Genomic DNA, 7,119 nt, shown 5'->3' on the forward strand with positions numbered 1-7,119 from the left:
GAGATTGTGTTTTCCAACAGTCATGACTGTTATACACAATGAGTTAAGCAGTATTAATTTACATAGTTAACTGACTCTCGCATGCATCATTTCACACATTTCTACCTGATGAACACACCCTGTGTATTGCGTATGTATTTATAATGCATGTATATAATTCCATTTCTGATGTGAATAGTATAGAAATGTTACTTTATTTACTGATAATTATTTATAAAAGGAAAATAAATTAAGGTGGAATTCTTGGATTTAATTATCCGTACTTATTCATATGGAAATGACTTTAAACTATTTGGCATTGAAATAATAGCAAAGATTTGGCATTATAATTGAAAATGTCTGAATCCTCTGTTTATGAGCTCATAGTATTTGAAAATTTATTTTATAAAGTCATAGCAAGTTGAGAAAAAAATTCTATTTGACATTAAAAGTGAGAAGTAAAAAATGGAAAATGAAATAAGGAGGATTTCCTGAAACTTCAATCTGAAGAGTAATTATAATGGTGACTACAATTTTATGAAATAAAATGCCAAACATCATATAAGATATTTTGAAATTACACTTTATATTTTGAATAGAAATCGAGCCAAGTGTGGAAACAGTCCCATGATCCAAGAGAGTGTTTTGCTTTCACTTACAGGCCGTGAACCGGAGGGCTCATCTGTTCATGCTCTACATGTAATTCCCACTTTCACTGCTTCACCTCCCTGTTTGCGTGTGCCTCTAACTTGCCCCAATGTACCTGTGTGCTGTACAAGAGTACACAGCACTATATTTTCCTTCTTCATGGGTTTAATTGTCTTCATTTGTCTCCTATGAGTCTCAACTTTGACTAGCTCTGTTTATCACTTCTGCTGATAGATGTAGAACACTATTACTTTTCTGTGACCTGACAGGAGGGAAGAATAAATAGCATACTCCTCTGCTTCACTGACAAGCAGTTCTACACTCAGCAGTTTTCTAGCATCCAGTCTGGAAGATGCTTCCACAGACAGCAGAAACATGATGCTACCGTTCTTGCATGAAGATACAAAGCAGTACTGAAAACAACTGTCTCATTAGTTCATGGAATCGATAATGATCAAAATAATGGGTAATTCTTCGCACTATTATGTGGTACTCAATGACAGAGTACCTGCCTTATGAACAATGTCTTTCCCTCCCCACCTTGGTAAAGTAAGAGTTTAGAAGCTATTTTTGTGGGAGCACTACTGATGGAGAGCCCAGGAGAAGCAGGGATGTGGTTCTCTCTAGGATATAATGTTTCAGAGTTTCTACTGTGGGGAATGCTGAGTTTTGTAATTATTTGCAATTATTTCCCTTTCTTGATGCATGTGTGGATGGTGCACGGTAGCTCAGACAGTAAAGCGTCTGCCTACAATGCAGGAGACCCAGGTTCAATCCCTGGATCAGGAAGATCCCCTGGAGAAGGAAATGGCAACCCACTCCAGAACTCTTGCCTGGAAAATCCCGTGGACCGAGGAGCCTGGTAGGCTACAGTCCATGGGGTCGCAAAGAGTCAGACACGACTGAGCAACTTCACTTCACTTCCCTTTCTTGAAACTTCCCTCTATCTTTGAAGGTGAGTCTGTGAAATGAAAGTTACAATAAAATGAGTCATAATGAATCTTGTAGAAGAAAGAATTCATAATCTGTTCACTGAAATCCTGTCAAGCACAACACAAGTCCCACTTCTTCCATGACACCTTTTTAAACCAACCCAGTTAGTGGTTACACAACCCTTTGAACTTGTAAATATGATTGTTTTCTCTACCATGTGTTTTATGCCCATGAAATTTATTCTGTTGGCACTTTATATTGTTATTTGCCTTTCTTTCCTTTGTGCTCAGTTCAGTTCAGTTCATTTGCTCAGTAGTGTCAGACTCTCTGTGACCCCATGAATTGCAGCATGCCAGGCCTCCCTGTCCATCAACAATTCCCAGAATTCACTCAAACCTATGTCCATTGAGTCGATGATGCCATCCAGCCATCTCATTCTCTGTCATCCCCTTTTCCTCCTGCCCCCAATCCCTCCCAGCATCAGTCTTTTCCAATGAGTCAACTTTTTGCATGAGGTGGCCAAAGTATTGGAGTTTCAGCTTTAGCATCATTCCTTCTGAAGACCACCCAGGATTGATCTCCATTAGAATGGACTGGTTGGATCTCCTTGCAGTCCAAGGGACTCTCAAGAGTCTTCTCCAACACCACAGTTCAAAAGCATCAATTTTTCGGCGCTCAGCCTTCTTCACAGTCCAACTCTCACATCCATACATGACCACAGGAAAAACCATATCCGTGACTAGACGGACCTTTGTTGGCATAGTAACATCTCTGCTTTTGAATATGTTATCAAGGTTGCTCATAACTTTCCTTCCAAGGAGTAAGTGTCTTTTAATTTCATGGCTGCAGTCACCATCTGCAGTGATTTTGGAGCCCCCCAAAATTGAGTCTGACAATGTTTCCACTGTTTCCCCATCTATTTCCCATGAAGTGATGGGACCAGATGCCATGATCTTCATTTTCTGAATGTTGAGCTTTAAGCCAACTTTTTCACTCTCCTCTTTCACTTTCATCAAGAGGTTTTTTAGTTCCTCTTCACTTTCTGCCATAAGGGTGGTGTCATCTGCATATCTGAGGTTATTGATATTTCTTCCAGCAATCTTGATTCCAGCTTGTGCTTCTTCCAGCCCAGCGTTTCTCATGATGTACTCTGCATATAAGTTAAATAAGCAGGGTGACAATAAACAGCCTTAACGTACTCCTTTTCCTATTTGGAACCAGTTTGTTGTTCCATGTCCAGTTCTAACTGTTGCTTCTTGACCTGCATACAGATTTCTCAAGAGGCAGGTCAGGTGGTCTGGTATTCCATCTCTTTCAGAATTTTCCACAGTTTATTGTGATTGACACAGTCAAAGGCTTTGGCATAGTCAATAAAGCAGAAATAGATGTTTTTCTGGAACTCTCTTGCTTTTTCGATGATCCAGTGGATGTTGGCAATTTGATCTCTGGTTCCTCTGCCTTTTCTAAAACCAGCTTAAACATCAGGAAGTTCACGGTTCACATATTGCTGAAGCCTGGCTTGGAGAATTTTGAGCATTACTTTACTAGCGTGTGAGATGAGTGCAATTGTGCGGTAGTTTGAGCATTCTTTGGCATTGCCTTTCTTTGGGATTGGAATGAAAACTGCCCTTTTCCAGTCCTGTGGCCACTGCTGAGTTTTCCAAATTTGCTGGCATATTGAGTGCAGCACTTTCACAGCATCATCTTTCAGGATTTGAAATAGCTCAACTGGAATTCCATCACCTCCACTAGCTTTGTTTATAGTGATGCTTTCTAAGGCCCACTTGACTTCACATTCCAGGATGTCTGGCTCTAGGTGAGTGATCACACCATCGTGATTATCTTGGTCATGAAGATCTTTTTTGTACAGTTCTTCTTTGTATTCTTGCCATCTCTTCTTAATATCTTCTGCTTCTGTTAGGTCCATACCATTTCTATCCTTTATCGAGCCCATCTTTGCATGAAATGTTCCCTTGGTATCTCTAATTTTCTTGAAAAAATCTCTAGTCTTTCCCATTCTGTTGTCTTCCTGTATTTCTTTGCATTGATGGCTGAGGAAGGCTTTCTTATCTCTTCTTGCTATTCTTCGGAACTCTGCATTCAGATGCTTATATCTTTCCTTTTCTCCTTTGCTTTTCACTTCTCTTCTTTTCACAGCTATTTGTAAGGCCTCCCCAGACAGCCATTTTGCTTTTTTGCATTTCTTTTCCACGGGGATGATCTTGATCCCTGTCTTCTGTATAATATCCATAGTGCATGCCCATAGTACATGTCATGAACATCCATCCATAATTTATCAGGCACTCTATCAGATCTAGGCCCTTAAATCTATTTCTCACTTCCACTGTATAATCATAAGGGATTTGATTTAGGTCATACCCGAATGGTCTAGTGGTTTTCCCTACTTTCTTCAATTTAAGTCTGAATTTGGCAATAAGGAATTCATGGTCTGAGCCACAGTCAGCTCCCAGTCTTGTTTTTGCTGACTGTATAGAGCTTCTCCATCTTTGGCTGCAAAGAATATAATCAGTCTGATTTCAATGTTGACCATCTGGTGATGTCCATGTGTAGAGTCTTCTCTTGTGTTGTTGGAAGAGGGTGTTTGCTATGACCAGTGCATTCTCTTGGCAAAACTCTATTAGCCTTTGCCCTGCTTCATTCTGTATTCCAAGGCCACATTTTCGTGTAACCCCAGGTGTTTCTTGACTTCCTAATTTTGCATTCCAGTCCCCTGTAATGAAAAGGACATCTTTTTTGCGTGTTAGTTCTAAAAGGTCTTGTCAGTCTTCATAGAACCGTTCAACTTCAGCTTCTTCAGCGTTACTGGTTGGAGTATAGACTTGGATTACTGTGATATTGAATGGTTTGCCTTGGAAAGGAACAGAGATCATTCTGTCATTTTTGAGATTGCACCCAAGTACTGCATTTCGGACTCTTTTGTTGACCATGTGGCTACTCTGTTTCTCCTAAGGGATTCCTGCCCACAGTAGTAGATATAATGGTCGTCTGAGTTAAATTCACCCATTCCAGTCCATTTTAGTTTGCTGATTCCTAGAATGTCGACGTTCACTCTTGCCATCTCCTGTTTGACCACTTCCAATTTGCCTTGATTCACGGACCTAACATTCCAGGTTCCTATGCAATATTGCTCTTTACAGCATCAGACCTTGCTTCTATCACCAGTCACGTCCACAGTTGGGTATTGTTTTTGCTTTGGCTCCATCCCTTCATTCTTTCTGGAGTTATTTCTCCACTGATCTCTAGTAGCATATTGGGCACCTACTGACCTGGGGAGTTCCTCTTTCAGTATCCCATCATTTTGCCTTTTCATACTGTTCATGGGGTTCTCAAGGCAAGAATACTAAAGTGGTTTGCCATTCTCTTCTCCAGTGGATCACATTCTGTCAGACGTCTCCACCATGACCCACCCATCTTGGGTGGCCCCATGGGCATGGCTTAGTTTCATTGAGTTAGACAAGGCCGTGGTCCGTGTGATTAGATTGACTAGTTTTCTGTGATATGGTTTCAGTGTGTCTGCCCTCTGCTGCCCTCTCGCAACACCTACCGTCTTACTTGGGTTCCTTACTTGGGCTCCGTCTTCCTTTGTGCTACTCTTTAATAAATACATGACTGACTTCCCTACTAGAGCACAGGCACTTCCTTGTGAGATATTGTTGTTGTTGTTTAGTTGCTAAGTTGTGTCTGACTCTTTTGTGACCCCATGGACTATAGCCCGCCACCCTTCTCTGTCCTTGGGATTTCCTTGGCAAGAATACTGGAGTGGGTTGCCATTTCCTTCTCCAGGGGACCTTCCTGACTCAGGGATCAAACTCATGTCTCCTGCTTGTCAAGTGGATTCTTTACAACTGATCCACCTGGGAAACCCTTGTCAGATACTTATATATATTCCTTGAAGCACATAAAACTGTCATTTTGTGAAGTTATATTAAAAATTAAAAGATGGGTTTATTTCCAAGTAGGTAAGTGTAGGTTCTTCAAAACGTTGTCTGCTTTAGATAGTAACCTTTGTAAGAACTCAGGTGAGGAGAAAGGGTTTCCTAGATGATTGTGTCCTCATTCATTAAGGTGGGATATTCTATCTTTTCTGACTGTCTCTGCAACCCTGCCCTGGAGAGTCACCCAGGCTTCATGTAGGCATGTGCTTGCCTGCTTTGTATCCACTTGAAGTATGGTTAATGAAATAAATCTGACAAACATGACTACATATTTTCAGAATGGTGTCTTGCTAGCTTCATCCCACTCCTGAGTTAGCCCGCAGTGTGCTCCCTTTGGTATTCCATGCCAGATCCACAAGTAAGCAGGCAGACTGTGCAAAGTTCCAGAGCAGAAGGACCTGCTATGTTTTTATATTCTACAAGGCATTCTCCTTCCCATTATTGAACTGTTGAGAAGAGGTGGGTAGAATTTTAATTATGTGTGGGTAAACACTTTTCAGCTTTGGTGTTTGAACCTGATGTGGAGATTAAGGACAGATTGGCATAAAAATCTCAAGCGCTATTTTGGTTAAAAAAAGAGACTGAGACCCCAACCCAAAGGCAAAACCAACCAGGCTCAGCCCCCTCCCCATAATCTCCCTCATTTTTAATAGAATGTGTATTATTTACATACTATGTAATATGCTATGCAAACACAGCTTTATGTAACTTCCCTCAATAAGATTGCCATCTATAAACATCTCTTGTTTAGACATTCTCATAGTACCACTTCTTCAAATCCTTTCCCTCAAGGTGGAAAATTATTGAAGTCTGTCTGATATTCAAAATTGGGATGTACTTTCATTTATAGCTGGTATTAAATAACAAGGACCAAATTTATCCTTCCACCTGAAACTGCAAAGAAAAGGAAAATAAGGTATGGCATATATGATTTCCAGGACCCAAACATCAGGCAACATAAGACAGTTACCTTGAGAGACAGGAAACAAATAGGTGACTTTTATTTTTGCCCAAGCTTCCTGCTTTAAAAGAGTTTTCAGACTGTAATGCAAATAGGAGGAACCCAGGAGGAGTTAGCAGGTTCTTTGAGTTGAATAGAACCCAGGGAGACAAAGTCAGCTAGAGTTCGAAAGAGCAATAAAGAGGAAGGGAAATCCAGAAATATACGGTGTGTTCCCCTGACCATGCAGCATGTACTCATTAGTGTATGTCTGTGAGGAAAGTATCAGAGGCAAGGAAATCTCCCAGAAGAATTAGAGGGAACAATATGAGCACTCACACAGGGCTGGGTATAGTGGCTGTTCTAGCCAGTCTATAAAACCTCAATGTGCCCAGGGTGAAAATAGATTGTTCAGGAGGGTTTAGCCTCAACAGTGGAAATTAGCCAACCAAGACCCAAAAGGATGAAAGTGTTTCCTACTATCTCAACTGTATCTTAGCATAAAGCTCAAGAATATTGATAGGAATACAAAAATATCCGGCATTCAACATGATAAAATTCACAATGTCTGACCTCCAATCAAAGATTACAAGGCATGCAAAGAAGCAGGAAATAAGAATCTCTAAATAGGTGGAAAATAAATCAGTTGAAACCAGAGCTGAC

This window comes from Bison bison, unplaced genomic scaffold (assembly GCF_000754665.1).
Source record: "Bison bison bison isolate TAMUID 2011002044 unplaced genomic scaffold, Bison_UMD1.0 scf7180017864389, whole genome shotgun sequence".
NCBI lineage: Eukaryota > Metazoa > Chordata > Mammalia > Artiodactyla > Bovidae > Bison > Bison bison.